The following is a 19526-nucleotide window of genomic DNA, read 5'->3' as shown; positions in this document are numbered from 1 at the left end:
TGCATACCATGATTCACCTTTTGAGTCTGGGTTACCTCACTTAGTATGATATTCTCTAGCTCCATCCATTCCCTTAAGGAGCTTTGGGTAAAGAAATGTGTTTGGGGCTGAACGACACATCGATTTCATAGCGGCGCGCGTCTGTGAATTTGCAAGTTTCTGTTATTCCTGCTGGGGTTCACACATGCCTTACTCGGGGTATGCTTAGTTTTCTTTGACGAGCACTAAAAGTCACTGTGAGAAGATACCTTACTCCAGAGATGCTTAGCAGTGTGCTTCAATCTGGAACCATCGTTCACCGGTCACTACAGTGAGCTAAATTTATACATTAAGGATTTCTGCAATCATCAGGTAGTACAAATCAGGCCTAATACCCTATGCGGGGGCAAATGTGTGGCCACATATTTTAAAAACTACCCCCATGAGCTACTCTATTGCAAGACAAGCTTTATTAATTCCAATTGCACAGAAGTCTCTTTCCAAGTCTCTCTCGCTGCATATATCTAACTATTTGAGGAACCCTGGCTATCATAAGCAGTGATCTATTGGTTGCAGAGTTGGGTTTTTGGAAGCTGTCTAGATCAAAATTTTAGTTAGTAAATTTACTTAATGGGAGAACTTAGATATGATTTGTCTTTTGGAGTTATTTAGGGTTTCTAATCCCTGGGCTCTTAGTTAGGTCTCTATTGTGGTGATTAAAGTACCACATGACCAAAAGCAATGGGGGAAGGGAAGGGTTTGTTTCAGTTTACAACTCTCAGCTCACACTCCATCATCCAGGGAAATCTAAACAGAATCTCAAGGCAGGAACTGATGCAGCGGTCATGGAGGAATGTTGCTTACTGGTTTACTCCTCATAGTAAGAAATCTGGCCTGATTTCTCATGGGCTGTAAGACCGTATCATCACCCACAGTGGGCTGGGCCTTTCCCATCAAACATCAATCAAGAAGCTGTAGGTCTAGTCATAGGCCAATGTGGTAGAGGCATTTTTTAAATAGAGGTTCTCTTCATAAATGACTGTAGCCTGTATCAAGTTGTCAGAAACTAGCCAGCACTGTGAGTTTCACTATTTCAACTAAATGATTATTTGTTGCTTTGCCAAAGTTTGAATGCAGCTAAAAATACAAATTTTTTTAAAAAAATCCCTATTATTTTTTCCATTGTCTTTCACATGTGTGGAGGTCCCTGGGAAGGGATTAAATAAAAGCTAGACTGTGAATGTACAAAACTGAGGTCTTCATTTTTTTCAGCAATTTAACAAATACAATGTACATACAGTTTATTAGTTTATTTACTTGGACTGTAAATCCAATCAGCTGTATTATTTCTTATTGAATATAGTTTCAAGACGATAATAAATACTAGAATAACCATTTTATATCTGTTGTTTTTATTAAATATATAACATTTGACCATTTACAAACACAGAGCACAAAAGAAGCAAGCAAATTAATGTTCTTTTTAATGTCATTGTATAGCTTGTTTCCATAGTAACAGAACCCCAATCTCTAGATTTCTTCCTTTACAATACAAATTTTAAAGCATACCTTAGGCATTAATTTTGTAATTAAATCAATTGCTTTGTTGTTAAGCCAACTTTTGATTTTCTGCTTTCTAAGAAAATTTAAAAACATGTTGATAAATAGACATAAATATTATTGCAAGGCTTGTTGGTTATAAGAAACTAATGTTGACATCGAGTGAAATGTCAACATTATAATGTACAAATGATAAGCTTCTGAATATAATTGTTAGCTTTGATAAAATGATGGAAAGTTTTTAGTGACAGTAACAACAGTATGATTTGTTACACATTCTTCCCCAGTCTAAGTAAACACCTGCCATAAATCAGTTCCCTTTGACTAATAGAAAAAAATGATTATAAATGACTATTTCAAACAGCTCATAGAGAAATAGAGAACTGGGTGTCTGTAATTACATAAATGAGTGATACCACCCAAATTACAAAATCTTGTTTTTCCTTTATTTTATTTTTCTGTCTGGCTGTGGGCGGGGCGTTGGTGGTCACTGCGTGCATGTACATATTTGCACACATGAAGAGGCTAAACACAGGTTGACATCGATGTCTTTCTCATTTGCCTTTTCCATTATTTCTGGAGAAGATTGCTCACTAAACTTGGAGCTCACCGATTCAAGAAGACTTGCTATCAAGCAAGCCCACGGGACAATGCTGTGTCACCCTCCACAGGGCTGGGTTCACAGGGGAGGGCTGATTCGCCCAGCTTTTTATTTATGTGCTAGGGACATCACTTAGACCTTTACTCTTGTACAGTAAGCACTTATTGACTAAAGCATTTACCCAGTATCTGTTTTTCCTCCTTCTTTCCTTGTCTAATCCATGGTTATTAAAAAAATAAGAAAATTTTATTCAAACCTGCAAATACCTTTGTTTCTTTCTCTTGATTAGCCATATATTTAATTTACCCTAGACTTCTCTGAATCAGTATAAGGAAAATCAAAGTAATGTGAAGTATCGTGTGTGTGTGTGTGTGTGTGTGTGTAAAGTTACTTCCTCATATGTATGAAGATAAAGCATCCTATGAGGATAGTCAGAGAGAATAAAGAATAGGTCACTAATGCAAAATAAGTACAGATTCTTGTTAAGAATAGAACCATGGGAAAACTGCAGAACATTTGCATATCAACTTTTGTCAGGAAAATATAGAGACTGGATAATTAAGCTATTCTTAGAGTGACTGGAACCCAGTCTCAAGGAAATCATTGACAAGTGATGGCTAATACTGATTGTCAGTTTGACAGGATCTAGAGTCTCCTAGGAGACAAGATTCTGGGCGTCTCTGTGATTAGATTAGTTATGATTAGAATGTGCACACTAAATAAAAGTGAGACTACTCATGGTCTCTGGTCCACACTTCACTAAAAGGTAGAAAGTGATTTAAACAGTAGTCTCACCCCCTCCTCTCTTCCCAACTGTGGTGGAATGTTACCAGCTCTCTAAAGTTAACTTCACATGAGTTCCATTACATAATGGAGTGTTAACTTGAACTATGACCAAACATAAACTTTTCTTTCTTTGACCCGATTATTTTCAGGGATGATATCATTCAGACAAGGAAACCAATTAATACAGTATTCAAACAGCCAGGAGGAACAGGAATCACAGGTAGCTACCACACTTTGATAAAGTCATGGATGAATGCTCATTTCTCATCTCTAATATTCACGTGCCCATGTCTTTATTCCAGGAAAAATGGTGACTTCTAATCTTCCAAATGCCAGTGTAACACTGGGAATAATTTTTCCTTTTCAGACCCTAAGCCATGGGAAAGGAGAAGCATTAAAACTGTTGCCAAATTAACAGACAAAAATGTAGTTTAAACTCTATATGCTTCCAAGGATTTAAATGTGAAAGCAATGTCAACAGCCAATCAAGATGATTTACTAACCTGCTCCAATATTCTCCTTTGCATCAAATCAACAGACATTAGAGGAAGTGCATATACACATACACATACATACACATACGTATACATATACATCATATACACATACACATGCATATACATACATACATGGATACATATAGAGATTGTATAGCTCTAGATATTATGTAACATGACAGGAACATTAAACAACAGAATGCAGAAGTGATGAGCCTGAGAACAGCCCTGACAAACATGTCTCAGACAAACATAGGAAAATATGACTCCTCGGACTGAAAACAGACTCTAAATTGGATTTAAGGGAAAGCATAAAGGCATTCCGGAAAATCATTCAAATTAATTAGTTAAAGAACTGAATTCAGGGAAATGAGGGACGACCTACTCACCCTGCAGTGCACAACACATAGCAAGTTTGGGATGTGCTTTTATTATATCCCTTAAAAATAGGAAGGAATTTTTTAGTCATCACTTTTAAAATAAGTTTTTGTAGTTTAATGGATTTTCCTAGTGTAATTTGATTTTTATTAATTGTTTAGGTCACCATAGAAAGCAAGAGGTTTCTTTATAGCATTTTTATGTATATATGTATGTATGTATGTATGTATGTATGTGTGTATGTATATATGTATATGTGTGTATGTATATATATGTATATGTGTGTGTATGTATGCATATATATGTGTAAAATAATATATATATTATTATTTTATAATATATATAATTATAAGAAATTATATATATTATAATATATATATATTATATATACTTATCCTTCCTGGTCTCCAATGCCTGTGTATTTCTCCTCCCCTCCTCCTCCTTTTGCTTCTACATCATGTGCTTTCCATTACCCTCTTAGCCTTTCTCCAAAGTTCTTTCTCTGTCCTCCTATGTCCCCATTATCCTTTATGTGCATATGATGCACATTCTCTCTCTCTCTCTCTCTCTCTCTCTCTCTCTCTCTGTCTCTCTCTTTCTCTCTCACACACACACACACACACACACACACACACACACACACACAGACACACACACACCATATCTGGCTTATTTCATTTAACATGGTGATCTCAGATTTCAATCAATATCCCTGCAATGTCATGCTTTCTTTGCAGCTTGAAATGTTTCACTATATATATATATATATACACACCATGGTTTAATCTCTTCACCTGCTGGTGGACATACAGTAATAAAAATGAATGCATGATTATATTGATAATATGTTGACTTAGAATCCTTCAAGTATGGTCCCCAGGAGCAGCATTGTTACTGGCGGTTTAGGGCAAAGCCTGGACTTTAACAGCCCTAACGAACTTGGTTCACACCTGTAATCTGTATGCCAGTTAAAGTGACAATTCATAGTGAAAAATAGAGAAATGATATTCATTTTGTTTGATCATAGTGAGTGATAAGGAAGCAAAAGCAGTGTTCATTAAACCCCCCCATACAGATAAAGGGTTAAGGTTTATATAAAGTTCATTAGGTAGCTGTAACTAAGCAGTCTTTGTCATAATGTGGTCCTTCCCAACAGGGACACATCATAGACCCAGATGTAATATCTTCTATAAACCCCCCTCCTGAGTGACACATTTCTCTTGGAACTGGCACTGGGTTTCTTGTCTTCCTTTCTCCAACCATGAGAGTCCTAAAAAAATACGAGTTCCATCAAAACTATCATTTAAACACTCTGATGCCCTTGGGAAGGGGTTCACCCACCCTGATTTACTCTAGAATATGTTTGCCCCAGCCAAGATGGTTACAGTGCAACAGTATCACATGAAAACTTAGGCTTTAATTTTCTGAAGTACTTCTACAGACTTTTATAGTACATGAACCAATTTACCTACATTCACAGCGTGTGCTTGATTCACAGTGCATGCTCCAGTTTGCTCCCATACCACCAGGTTTTAAAAAGAAAGACATTTTTTGTTGTTCTTTCTTTTCACTAATTTAGTATTTTTTGAGATCATAATACAATCACATCATTTCCCACTTCAGTCTATGTAATGTTACTTGTATGTGTATTTTCAGTGCTAACCATTTAGTGTTGAATAATTGATGATTCTAAAAGGATTCTTCACTTTCCACATTCTTGCCAGCATTGGCTGTCATTTCTTAAAGCTGGAAAGAACCCAGGTATCCCTCAACAGAAGAGTGGATGCAAAAATATGTGGTATATCTACACAATGGAGTACTATTCAGCCATTAGAAACAATAAATTCATGAAATTCTTAGGCAAATGGATGGAGCTAGAGAACATCATACTAAGTGAGGTAACCCAGACTCAAAAGGTGAATCATGGTATGTACTCACTAATAAGTGGATATTAACCTAGAACACTGGAATACCCAAAACATAATCCACACATCAAATGAGGTACAAGAAGAACGGAGGAGTGGCCCCTTGTTCTGGAAAGACCCAGTGAAGCAGTATAGGGCAAAACCAGAATGGGGAAGTGGGAAGGGGTGGGTGGGAGGATAGGGGGAGAGAAGGGGGCTTATGGGACTTTCGGGGAGTGGGGGGCTAGAAAAGGGGAAATCATTTGAAATGTAAATAAAAAATATATCAAATAAAAATTTTAAGTGTGTGTGTGTGTGTGTGTGTGTTGGAAGAAAACGTGTTCTTTAGAACTGGAGTTGCAGCTGGTCACTATCTGGGTTCTAGGAACTGAACTTATGTCTTCTATAAGAGCAGTCCATATTCAACCTCTAAGTCATTTCGAAGTCATTTCTCCAGTTCCATTTGTGTTCTTGATGATAGACATTCTAAACAGAGAGAGAGGAAATCTTGCTGCAGTTTTAATTTTCATCTTCCATCTTGGCTAGGGACATTGAGAGCTTTAACAAATGTTTGTTGGTTGTTTTTTTTTTTTTTTTTTGAGAACTCTTTCTTCAAATCATTAGCCTATTTATTAATTGGATGATTGCTTTGCTGATATACAATTCATACAAATAAGAGTTTCAAAAAACAAGACAAAACTGTCATTGTTTGTAGTTATCTTCCAGAACTTGAAATTGAGATCCTATTGCTTAAGGTGCCACACACTTCATAAACATAACTCAGAGGAATTGAATTAGAACTGATCTGTAAGTACTAGATCTCATAGTGTCTGAAGGTGATATGCAAGCCACTTGGTGAAAAAGAAAAAGCAATCAGTGGTCCTATCCAGCTATAAAACCTGTGAACGCAACAATGATCAGTAGAGTAAGTTATATCCAAGGGTTCAGTTGTGGCACTTATATCTAGAGGTAACCAACAACTGTCTGATTTAAATTATGGTTCATTCAGTAGGAGGGAATCCATGACTGATACCATCAACCTAGTTAACTACCTGAGGCTTGAGATGTCATAAACCCTAGTGGATGACCTAATGTTGCCATTTTCCTACTCTAACGTAATCTGTAACTATATGCTAAATAATTATGCTTATACTCACAGACTGATATAGCCCTCACTCTTCATCAAATAAGCTTCTTTTTACAGTGGATAAAAACTATTACAAAACTGGACTGTTGGTCAAAATGCAGAGAATAAGTAACTGTAGGTTCCAAAACACAACTGATAAATCTAAAATTCAACTTCCACAACATAAGTGCAGAAAAAATGTGGAGGTGGCAGGGCAGAATATTGGAATTACAGAGTATTGAGGCCCTTTATTTGGTTGTTGAATCTCTGAAAAACAAGTAAGTTCTGTTAACCACTAATCTGTCTTCCCAGTCAACATCTTTGATTGTTTTAATGTGAGTTCTCATTGCTATACAATACACCCTGAGAATTGCTTCATCTGCATCTGGATTCTTATGAACTGTGTTTTCAGATTTAGTTTTGATTCTAGGTATTTTTGAAGCTCCCTCCCTTCTTTCTCTAAGAACCACGTGCCTAAGTCTCTCTTATTCAGTCTCCAATTAATTGTGCAGTTTTTGTTGAGGTATAATTTTATTCCAGTATGATGATAAGATACAAAAAATTATTTTGATTTTTCCCATATTTGTTTTATTTTTTTATACTCTTTGTTTACATTCCAAATGCCTTCCCATTTCCCGCTTCTCCCCCTCCCCCTAAGCCTCATAAGCCCTCTTCCCTCTGCCATTCCCCAATCACCACCCCCCCCCCATTTCTCTGTCCTGGTACTCCCCTACAATGATGGATCAAGCCTTTCTAGGACCAGGGCGTTCTCCTTCTTTTTGAGAATCATTTGATATGTTAATTGTGTCTTGAGTATTCAAAGCTTCTGGGCTAATTAATATCCACTTATCAGTGACTTATCCATGTGTATTCTTTTATGATTGGGTTACCTCACTTAGGATGATATTTTACAGTTCCAACCATTTGCCTAAAAATTTCATGAATTAGTTGTTTTTAATTGCTGAGTAGTATTCCATTGTGTAAATATACCACATTTTCTGTATCCATTCCTCCATTGAGGGACATCTGGGTTCTTTCCAGCTTCTGGCTATTATAAATAAGGCTGCTGTGAACATAGTGGAGCATGTGTTCTTATTGCATGCCAGGGAATCTTCTGGGTGTATGCCCAGTAGTAGAATAACATGGTCCTCTGGAAGTGTCATGCCCAGTTTTCTGAGGAACCGCCAAAGTGATTTCCAGAGTAGTTGTACCAGCTTGCAATCCTACCAGCAGTGGAGGAGTGTTCCTCTTTCTCCACATCCTCACCAACATCTGCTGTCTCCTGAGTTTTTAATCTTAGCCGTTCTGAATGGTGTGAGGTGAAATTTCAGGGTTGTTTTGATTTGCATCTCCCTAATTATTAATGATGTTGAACATTTCTTAAGGTGTTTCTCAGCCATTCAAAATTCTTCAGGTGAAAATTCTTTGTTTAGCTCTGTAGCCCATTTTTTAATAGGGTTATTTGGCTCTCTGGAGTTCTTTGTATATATTGTATATGAGCCCTCTGTCGGATGCAGGGTTGGTGTTTGGGACTAATCATGTAGCATATTTTAAAGATTCCATGAGAAAAATATGTATTCTATATCTGTTACAAGATAACAGAGTATTCACTTGGTTTTATTAAAATTAGTGGTTCAATAGAATTCAGCAGTAAATACATCTATAACTGTCCTTGTATTGCTTTAATCTAAGTATATTATGCCTTCTTGACTTGGTTTTAATAGTCCATATGTACTTACCGATTTATGCATTTTTCTTGATTTTCAAAGGTTTTTTAAAGATCTATTTTAAAGTAGTTCTTGTAAATTTCATAAAATCTCTTGTACTGTCTTCCATCTTTGCTTTTATTAATTTGTATTTTCCTCTCATTTCCCTAGTTTTTTAGAGTTTTGTCAATTTTATTTTTTCAAACACTCAATAATTTGTTTGATTGGTTCTACATATCATTTTTTCTATATATATATATAATATACATCATTAATTTCACCCTTAATAATTATATCTTGCTGCCTGATATTTTGTGGATTCTCCCTGAATTTTTTATTATAATAATTTTAGTTTGTATTTTAATCTGTCAATAAATTACTTAAAATACAACCTTGGAGCCTCAGTCTAAAGAGTACAGAGATGTCCAGAAGGAACGTAGCAGTAAACACCCAATGAAAGCACCATGCTCAGCTCAAATCTGAAATCATTGGTGGTGATGTTATTACAAAGTGTCATTCTTGGAATACCAGACTTGGTATATAAAGAGAAATGTGTATCCACCTTGGATTGTTATGTTCATTATTCAGTGTTTTATCCCCAAAGAAAGCTTGCAAACGTCAGGGTTAGGGTTAGGTATAACTCATATAAGATGTGAGATACCTTGCAAGAAGCAATTTGAGGGATGAAGAGATAGCCAATGTATCCAAAATCAAGGTATCATCACACACTTTTTATGTGATATCAAGAATTACTTGGAAAATAGTCCCATCCGACATAAAGATCTTACATAAGTGTGTGAAAATATCATCACCATTTTATGTGTCTAAAAGTGGATACAATGGCAGGAAAAGGGAGCAAAAATATATGATCTTTTAATAAAAGAGTAATCTTCAGTGCCATGATATTACTGCCAAAAATAGGACTTTGAGACAACCTTTATCTGGCTTGCCTGGAATTTATTATTATTCCTGCTATTTCCCACCTAGTGTTATCAGTTTGAGCATGACTTGGAATTTTCTCAGTCAGTGGTTCTCTCACATAAGAAACATGACCTGTGAGGAAATGAAGCCAGAGCCTGGGGCCACGAGAGTGCTTTTGTAGACAACTGACTAGAGAAGGAAACAGTGTATGTGGAGCTTAACTTTCTAGCTAGTCAGCACATGTACCTCATCTCTGGGATGCTGAGGCTTTGTGATTATGGAAGTTAAAAGTTTGCCTTTATTTCTGGACCTGGTTATTTAGCAGGACTGAAAAGCATTTGTCTCAAAGGTGAGAATTCAACAATGCAATGCTCAGGGGTGAAATCTTGTTACTATCACTCCATCCCTTTACAAGCAGAATCAGAATAAGTTGTACTTAAAATATCTTTTTAAAAATGTAACTTCAAATATATCACATTTCTTTAGGTAGTGATTACATAATTTAACAAAGAGCACATTACAATAAACTTTTAAAAGCCTTATAAAAGTGATTTAAGAGCTATTTGTGAAGAAACTTTAGCAATTCAACTGAAAAGATTGCATAGGGTTTTTTTTCTGATACACTTGGCTGATTTTAAAATAATTCAAATTATAGGCTATGAACAAAGTCATAATAACCTCTTGAAGACATGTTAAGTTTATAAAGGAAAGTTTCATATATACTTTAGAGTTTTACTGAATCTTTACGCTGTCTACCATAAAAATTGTCAATAATTTCTTTGATTAGACAAAAAGTGAGAGATGAAATGACACACCCTTAATGGTGTAGACGAAAGAGATAACTTTTGCTTTCTATGCCCGCGGAATGAACATTAAAGAGGATCTTCCTAGAAGCGGGGAACAAGAGAAGACTAAGATGAAGGATCTGTATTATGGGAGATACTTGTGAATAAAGATGGAAGTGATCATAACAGGCTAGGAAAAGTTTCAAACTGTGATGCAAACCTGGTGTCAATTAAAGAGGAAAGGATACAAATGAATCCTAAATTACAATGTACCTAGGAAAAGTTCACCAAGACCCCTGTGAAGTACTGAAGTAAGGGTCATCCAGAGCAGACACATCATTTTTCCCATGACTGGGGCTTCCTTAGTTTCATCCACTAAATCAGCGCTTGGCTAGGAGCCACCCATAGGGAAAGGGGCAGAGACTGTGATATGTAGCTGCTTATATTTCATCTCCAAGGAATTGGACGTCCTCTTCTGGCTTACATAGATACACACAGACACACAGACACACACACACACACATACACACACACAAGCTATATATATATATATATGTATGTATGTATATATATACATATATATGTATATATAGTTATTCTTCTTTAAATACATATCTGTACTTTCTATGTGACAGATTGTGTTAATATTTCAATGAAGCATCTTATTTAATCAATCAAGGAAGTGGAAACTACCATATTGTACTTTGATAGAGAAGAAATTTAGAAATATATTGCCTAATTACATGTTGTTAGAAGTATCCAAGTTGAGACCAGGCCATTGTCAAGTTTTTCTAGCTGAAACATTTGTTCCCTATACCAGGGTTTCTAAAACCAGGAATACAAAGATTGTCATAGACAACTGTCTTCATCTAGAGCAGTGGGTCTCAACCTTCCTAATACTGTGACCCTTTACAGTTTCTCTTGTAGTGACAACCAATCATAAAATTATTTTATGAGTACTCCATAACTGTAATTTTGCTACAGTTATGAATAATAATGTAAACATCTGATTGCAGGATATCAGCTATGTGACCCCAAAGGGTTGAAACCCACAGGTTGAGAACCACTGATATACAAGGTCTGTTTGTCTAGGCACATACATTTTGTCTTTCCCTTTAATAAAAGCAGGAACTAGAGATTAGCTTGATGAACACCTTGAAACTGGATGTTAACAGATAACCCCATCGTTCCTGCTTTCATTGGCATTTACAACCAAGTACATACCAAGAAAAGGCCTCATGTGGTGAGATCTTGCTAATGGATGACTGCTTTGAACAATGACCAGGGAATCTGAGATACCTAAGTCACTTCATGACAAATGTTGGTAGTGCCATGTTTATTCTAAAGAATGTGCAGAGCAGCTATAGCCCTTGAAAGTTATCATCAACCTCTGGGAAAAAAATCTATAGTTCTGATGAACTACTGTGCCATTGAATGCTCAGACAAAAACCAGACTGCATAGTCAAGGAAGAAATAGAGGGCAATTTAATGAAGAGACTATTTCAAGAGGTTGAGCAAGGTTAACAGAAATCCCAGAGAGGTGGAATAGTGCTCCAGGGAAAGAAATGGTGAGAACATTTAAGGAGCTAGAGAAGCAGATATTACAGCAATACAAAGGAGAGAAAGCTGTAACACTTTGTAAAGGGTCACTACTAGGTCTAAGTGATCTGGAAGAAGACACTAGAAGAATTAATGTCCTGCCCTTATCCATAGATCCACAGAATATCCAGGTCTTAGTAATGAACAAAAATCCATAGGAAAAAAAAACTGCCCTTACAATTTGTGTAGTGCAGCTTCTTTGGGGAACACACATTAGGATAGAGGATGCTGACAAACCAGCCTGATGGAGCAAATCCAGCCATTTGCATTACCCAATGATGCATCCCTCTGCCCTGATAATAGCATTTAAATGCATGCTTTAAAAATTTTTATTAATAATACATAAGATCCCAGGTACCTATTTCTTTCTATAATTATAAAGAGTTAAAATAGCAGGTAGAAAAGTTTTTTTATTAAAAGGTTACTGTGAAGACTCTAGGATAGTCAGAGTCTTCATTGATTGTGGCAGGTGGCCAAGTATTATAAAACCTCATTCTCTTCATTCTGAGCTCTAGCATTCTCCCAAAGTCACTTATTTCAAATTACAAGTCTACTGTAAAGCTGTTCAAAAGCTCTTGGCTAAAGAGGTCATGGGATAATAGTAGAAAAGCTATCTATGGTGTTTTAGTAAACTGACATGATGTGCTTCTAGGATTGTCTTTTTGATATTTATGTTTCTGCCTGCAAATTAGTGCTGTTGTTAGTTTTGGTCAGAAAAAATATTTTTGCAGTGGTTATGGTAGAGAATTTTAATTCATCAAAATGCTGAAAATAAGTGAATATTGACTGTTCCCTTCTAAATGAATTGTCTATTCAACACCCCATGCTTCTGAATATTATGGAAGAGGAAATAGAACAAATGGAATTGCTGAGAGAAGGGGTGGAGTGTTGTGGAACTCTTTTCTAGGCAGGCCATAGCCATTAACTACCTGGACCATAAGAAACTATACAAAACTGAGTCTATCAAAATTCCATCATGGTCAAGGAGAGCCCACAGGAGATACTACACATCTCTGAGACTTCATAAGCAGTTAATGGATGTGAGGGGGATTTCGCTTATGATGTGTCTACTGGTAAATTGCCTATGCTTTATTAAATAATATCTCAGTTGATAATTCTTTGTTTAGTTCTGTACCCCATTTTTAAAAGGGTCATTTGGTACTCTGGAGTCTAACTTTTTGAGTTCTTTGTATATATTGGATAGTAGGCCTCCATCAGATGTAGAATAGGTAAAGATACTTTCCCAATATGTAGGTTGCCATTTTGTCCTATTGACAGTGTCTGTTGCCTTACAGAAGATTTGCAATTTTATGAGGCTCCATTTGTCAATTCTTGATCTTAGAGCATAAGCTATTGGTGTTCTATTCAGGAAATTTTCCCCTGTGCCCATGTGCTCCAGGTTCTTCCTTGCTTTCTTTTCTATTAGAATCAGTATATCTGGTTTTATGTAAAAGTCCTTTATCCACTTGGACTTGAGCTTTGTACAGGGAGATAAGAATGGATCAATTTGTGTCCTTCTACATGTTGACTGCCAATTGACCCAGCACCATTTGTGGAAAATGCTGTCTTTTTTCCACTGAATGGTTTTAGATCCTTTGTCAAATATGAAGTGACCATAGGTGTGTGGGTTCATTTCTGGGTCTTTAATTCTATTCCATTGATCTACCTGCCTGTCTCTCTACCAATACCATACAGTTTTTATCACTATTGCTCTGTAGTACTGCTTGAGGTCAGGGATGGTGATTCTGCAAGAAGTTCTTTTATTGTTGAGAATTTTGGCTATCCTGGGTTTTTTGTTATTCCAGATAAATTTGGAAATTGCTCTTTCTAACTCTATGAAGAAATGAGTTGGAATTTTGATGGGGATTGTATTGAATCTATAGACTGCTCTAGGCAAGATGGCCATTTTTTTTTTTACTATATTAACCCTGCCAATCCATGAGCATGAGAGATCTTTCCATCTTCTGAAATCTTCAATTTCTTTCTTCAGAGATTTGTACTAGATGGCTGAGAAACACCTAAAGAAATGCAAATCATTTTAATCATTGGGGAAATGCAAATCAAAACAACACTGAGATTCTACCTCATACCAATCAGAATGGCTATAATTAAAAACTCAGGGGACAGCAAATGCTGGAGAGGATGTGGAGAAAGAGGTACACTCCTCCATTGCTTATGGGATTGCAAGTTGGTACACCACTCTGGAAATCAGTCTGGCAGTTCCTCAGAAAATTGGACATAGTACTCCTTGAGAACCCAGCTATACCACTCCTGGGCATATATCCAGAAGATATGCCAACATGTAATAAGGACACATGCTCCGATATGTTCATATCCCCCTTATTTATAATAGCCAGAAACTGGAAAGAACCCAGATGTCCCTCAGCAGAGGAATGGATACAGAAAATGTGGTACATTTACACAGTGGAGTACAACTCAACTATCAAAAACGATGAATTTATAAAATTCTCAGGCAAATGGGTGGAGCTAGAAACTATCATCCTGAGTGAGGTAACCCAATCACAAAATAACCCACACAGAATGCAATCACTGAAAAGTGGATATTAGCCCAAAAACTAGCATACCCATGATACAACTCACAGATCACATGAAACTCAAAATGAAGGAAGACCAAAGTGTGGATACTTTGATCCTTATTGGAAAGTGGATAAAAAGACCCAAGGCTCACAGTCAACCAAAAGAATGAGAATAGGGTCTCCAATGGAGCAGCTAGAGAGAGGACACAAGGAGCTGAAGAGGTTTGCAGCTCCGCAGGAGGAACAATAATATGTACCAACCAGTACCTCCAGAGCTCCCGGGGACTAAACCAACCAAAGAGTACATGTGGAAGGTCCCATGGCTCCAGCTGCATATGTAGCAGAAGATGACCATTTCAGACGTCAATGAGAGGAGAGGCCATTGGTCTTGTGAAGGCTTGATTCCCCAGAATAGGGGAATGCAAGTCAGGAAATTGGGGTGCAGGGTGAGCAGAGAGAGGGAGGAAGGGATAGGGGGCTTTCAGTGGGGTAACATGGAAAGGGGTTAACATTTGAAATGTAAATAAAGAAAATATCTAATATAAATACATAAAGAAATCCAAAAAATAATAATATCTCATTGGTGCTTTGTAAGTAACACTAATTAAATCATTGATTCACTAGATTAAAGAAACTTTTAAAAGGAAGAGGATAATGTGAAAGTAGAAGAGGAACTAATTAATAAGAGAAAGGAGGTCAGTAGGTTAGTGGGAGTGGGAAGGGGACAATAGAGAATAATGGCAATAAATGTAATCAAAATACATACTTATCTATGAAAATGTTAAAATGAAACATACTATCATGTGTAATTAATATATGTTAATTAAAAGCTTTAAAATATGACTAACTATACAGCTGTTGCTTTCTGTCTTCTTTGTTCAGATAAAACCAAGCATAGAACATATGCTATCTAGTAACCCTAGCAATTTAAATCCTAGGAAAGGTTAAAGGAAAAATGAATGTACTATAAGTTTCTGTGCTCTGCAACAGGTTCACAAATGACAACAGATACAATAGAGAAATTTTTGTCAAATTAGATGGTAAGCATCTAATATGGAAGATCTCTTACCAAAAAATGGTTTTAAGACTTCACCAAAAAGAAGAGAAAATTATAGCCCTAGGATATGTGATGATACTGAAGAAACCCTAATGAGGAAAGAGTAGAAAAGGCCACAAAACAATGATGAAGAGAATGTATTTAGAAAAACAGAAAACTTTGTGGGAAGAAAAATGTGAATTATCTTTCTATAATGTTCATTGCCTAAAACACTTGAATAAATTACTTGGGACCCACCACACTATCACTTACTTTTTACTATATTTGATATCAGATTTAACCCAAGATAGGATGTGTGTTTGCTATCAATCTACTTTAAACAGTATTCAAAGGCAGAGTAGGTGAAACACTTTTGGTGCTACTCTAAAAGCACACGGTATTTGTGTGTGAAGTCTGCCAAGGATCTAACCATGGAAATTTGAGGTGCGATTTTTTTTTTTTTGGTTTATTTTTGTTTTTCTGACACAGGGATTCACTGTGTAGCCCTGGCTGTCCTGGAACTCACTCTGTAGACCAGGCTGGCCTCGAACTCAGAAATCCACCTGCCTCTACCCCCCCAAGTGCTGGGATTAAAGGTATGTGCCACCACCACCTGGCTGAGGTGAGATTTTTTTTAAACAACATTCTTTGATTGCTCAATGTCTATTTTCTCCAATGAGCAATCCTCACACTCTTACCCACTCCGTGAGTCCTTCCTCTTTCTCACTGATTTTTTTCTGTGTCATTTTTTGTGGTTTGGAATACTTTTCAATTCACTCTTTATTGAAAATAGGGTGTTTTTCTTACATTATACTCTGATTACAGTTTTAGCTCTGTCCAAATCATCTACTTCTCTTCACCTACCCAAATCCACACCCTTTCTTTCTATATCTTGTTAGAATACACCAGCCATACAAAATATAATAATGAAATAAAATAAGACAAAACAAAACCAAATAAACAGAAGAAAAAAGCCAAAGAAAAGGCTCAAGAAACACATATAGTTCTATATATTTCTAAACAGCAATGTCTTTAGCAATTGTTTACCTCTTACAAATTTTCTGTCCATATGGTATTAGAGAAGTAGTTGGAAGTTTGTATAAAAATGACATAGACATTGTTTCTCCTTTCATGGACATCTAGGATAGGAAAGTGGGAAGAATTCTTATATAAGCATGAGAAAACTATACAAAGTGTATAAAACACGGCAAAGTAGAAACAAGTAAAAGGGTATTGAGTCTGAGCTCTGAAAGGCGGGCATAATGAGCTCTGATGGTCATAGTGGAAGGAGGTAAGTGATGTTTGGGAAATGTGAAGCCACAGCCATCTGAAATACCTGCCAGAGCAGCCACTTCTTCAGCGCGCGTGGGAGCCTCTGGTACCTTCCTCCAAGTTTCATTATCAATGATTAAATAGTCCTGTAACACTGACTGAGTGCGCTTCCATTAATTTGTTCCCAAACAGGAGACCTGAAACCGTTCTTTAGGCCAGCTGACTTAATGCGATCCTGTTTCATTTACTGAATATTTAAGGTCAGAGAGAGTTAGATAATTAGTAAGGTCTGAGTTGCCAAATGTTCTTTATGTAGTTTTCAGAGATCAGTAGGCAGAGAAAAGTGTCAGAACCCTGCTGGAAATACAGCCTGAGAAAATAATTAAATAAATGGAAATGACTCTAAGTAGGAACACTCAGAGTAGCAGAACCTGGAGGTTCATTGACACAAAAATATCTATCAGTGAAGCGACAACAACAAAAATAAATATATCCTCTGCCTCCTTTGTATAAACGTCTCAGGCTATACATTGTTGCACTGGAGCACACTTAATGTAATCAGGCAAGTTATGCAAAACATTAGCCATCAATTTTAAAAAGTTTGGCTATGATAATTGTCTGTCCACCCCCGACCCAAGGCCAGGCCTCAAGTTGGAATTTTTTGTTTTCTCGAGCACAATGAGTTGCCAGAGCCACCTGCTTGTTGTAGATAGCTTGGCAGGACAACTTTGTACAGCTTTTTATCCTAGCTGTGGCCCAAAGGCTGATAGAGATATGCTTACAATTCTGTCTTTTTTAGGAACTGACAAATATACTGTCCTATTTAAGAAAAGAAAACCACTCATCAAGCCCTATGGGGATATGGATTCAAGGTATTTTACCCTAAAATTAGTAATTATTGAACAGAACAAGTCTCTTACAGTATCCCAGGCTGTTGAAACATGGCTACCTGCTGGTATGTGAATGACCTTCAGGCATGGTTAATTAATTAGTGCAGGCAATGCTGTGCTGAGAACTCCATACACATCATTATCACTCAGTCTCCCCCTATATCCCATGTAGTTAGAATGATCAGCCACAAAGAAGAACACTAAGGTTTATGCTGGTTAAGCAACCTGGGAGATCACAATTGTTAAGTTGAAGATACATCATAGTAGGGGAAGACAGATAACTAAAAACACTCAAAACACACACACACACACACACACACAGAGAGAGAGAGAGAGAGAGAGAGAGAGAGAGAGAGAGAGAGAGAGAGAGTCTCCTTTAGAATCCAACAACATGGATGCTGTAGTAAAAGATCACATCCAAAGACCTCTAGGTCTATTTGATCTGGCAGGAACGCAGACATGCTCTAGATTACAGTATGCCCTGGCTGGAAAATAGACACACCCTTAGTACATACCTTCAGTCCCAAACAATGTAGATAGTGTTGGTTGGTAGAAGGAGCGAGTTTGTTTGAAAGTGGCATCTAATTGGAAGGCAGTTAAGTGAGTAGAGGTGAACTGAATTCAATTCAGGAAGAGAAGGCAATTCTATTGGAGAATTTTACAGAGGCAAGTTGAAGAAAGAACAAGCTTGAAACAGGTAAATACAGAATGAGCCAGAGAATAAGAATCCAGAAAATTAGAGCAGAATGAAAGAGTTAGTTTGAGGCTATGCAGATCAATTCAATCAGAAGCTGAGAGAAGCCAGTTTGAATCAGTCAGCTTGGAGAGGAGTTTGAGCCAGAATAGCTGAGTTAAACCAGCCAGCCAGAGTTCAGAAAGAACTGGAAGGGGTGAGTTTATTCAGCAGTAAGCTTTTGAGACAACAATTAAAACAATTTAAAAAGTTACTTTTACAGTGTCTGTGAAGAATCACTATCTAGGCAATCCTCTATCTCTATTTTGAACTTGCACAAGTCAGTGAAATGAGCAAGAATCAGAGGAAGAGATTAAAAGGGGACAGTGGGTAAGTTAGAGAAAATAAGAACAACCAAAGCCAGAAAGCAGCATTTTGTTAAATATATATGTCACTTGTATTTTTGAGATTGTACTATAGTTATATCATATATACACACATATATATATATGAACACAAATATACACACATATTTCTAAATTTAACCTGCTAATTTTGTATAAATGTTATGACAAGCATGAATAAACATCTGAACATCTGAAGAAAACACTGCGGCTACTTTATGAAATGTTGAGATTGAGAGAAACAGTACCAAGAAAAGAGTACACCGATTGATTCTGCAATACCAATATGCCATATACATATATGCCTGCAACAACAGTTACCGAACAAAGAGCCCAAGATTTGAAAGAGAGCAAGAAACAGTACATGAGAAGGCTTAGAGGGAGGAGAGGGAAGACAGAAATGGTGCAATTATATTTTAATCTCAAAAATAAAGATGATGAAATATGTCTAGCTGTAAGGTATCTAAGAGAAAATGGAAGAGAATAAAACATCAAAATGTCTATAGCTGTTTGTATTCCCATGAGCAGCCTTCAAGTGACTTACTATTATGAGCAATTAATTATTAAGTAAGAAACCAAGCATTCCTGCATATGCCTGTGATGGAAAAATGTCTTCAAGTCCCTGAATTTTTAACCACTCAGTACCCTCCTTACCTAAATGCAAGCTTCAACTTTGAATAATGTCCTGTTTTCTTCCTATTCTTCAGTCATTAATTACATGAACCCAATTACTCCCTAGCAGTAATCAAATTCCTTTAAGTCGTTTATCTTCTTAGGGTTGGACCTTTTCTGCATGCTGATTAATTTTATGGGCAACATGAAGGAAGCACTCCACTACGGTGCCATCTAGATTAGAATATCACCATTACATC

The sequence above is a fragment of the Apodemus sylvaticus genome, chromosome 1 (assembly GCF_947179515.1).
Source record: "Apodemus sylvaticus chromosome 1, mApoSyl1.1, whole genome shotgun sequence".
Classification (NCBI taxonomy): domain Eukaryota; kingdom Metazoa; phylum Chordata; class Mammalia; order Rodentia; family Muridae; genus Apodemus; species Apodemus sylvaticus.
The sequence above is the reverse complement of the archived record's forward strand: the minus strand, read 5'-3'. Positions refer to the sequence as shown.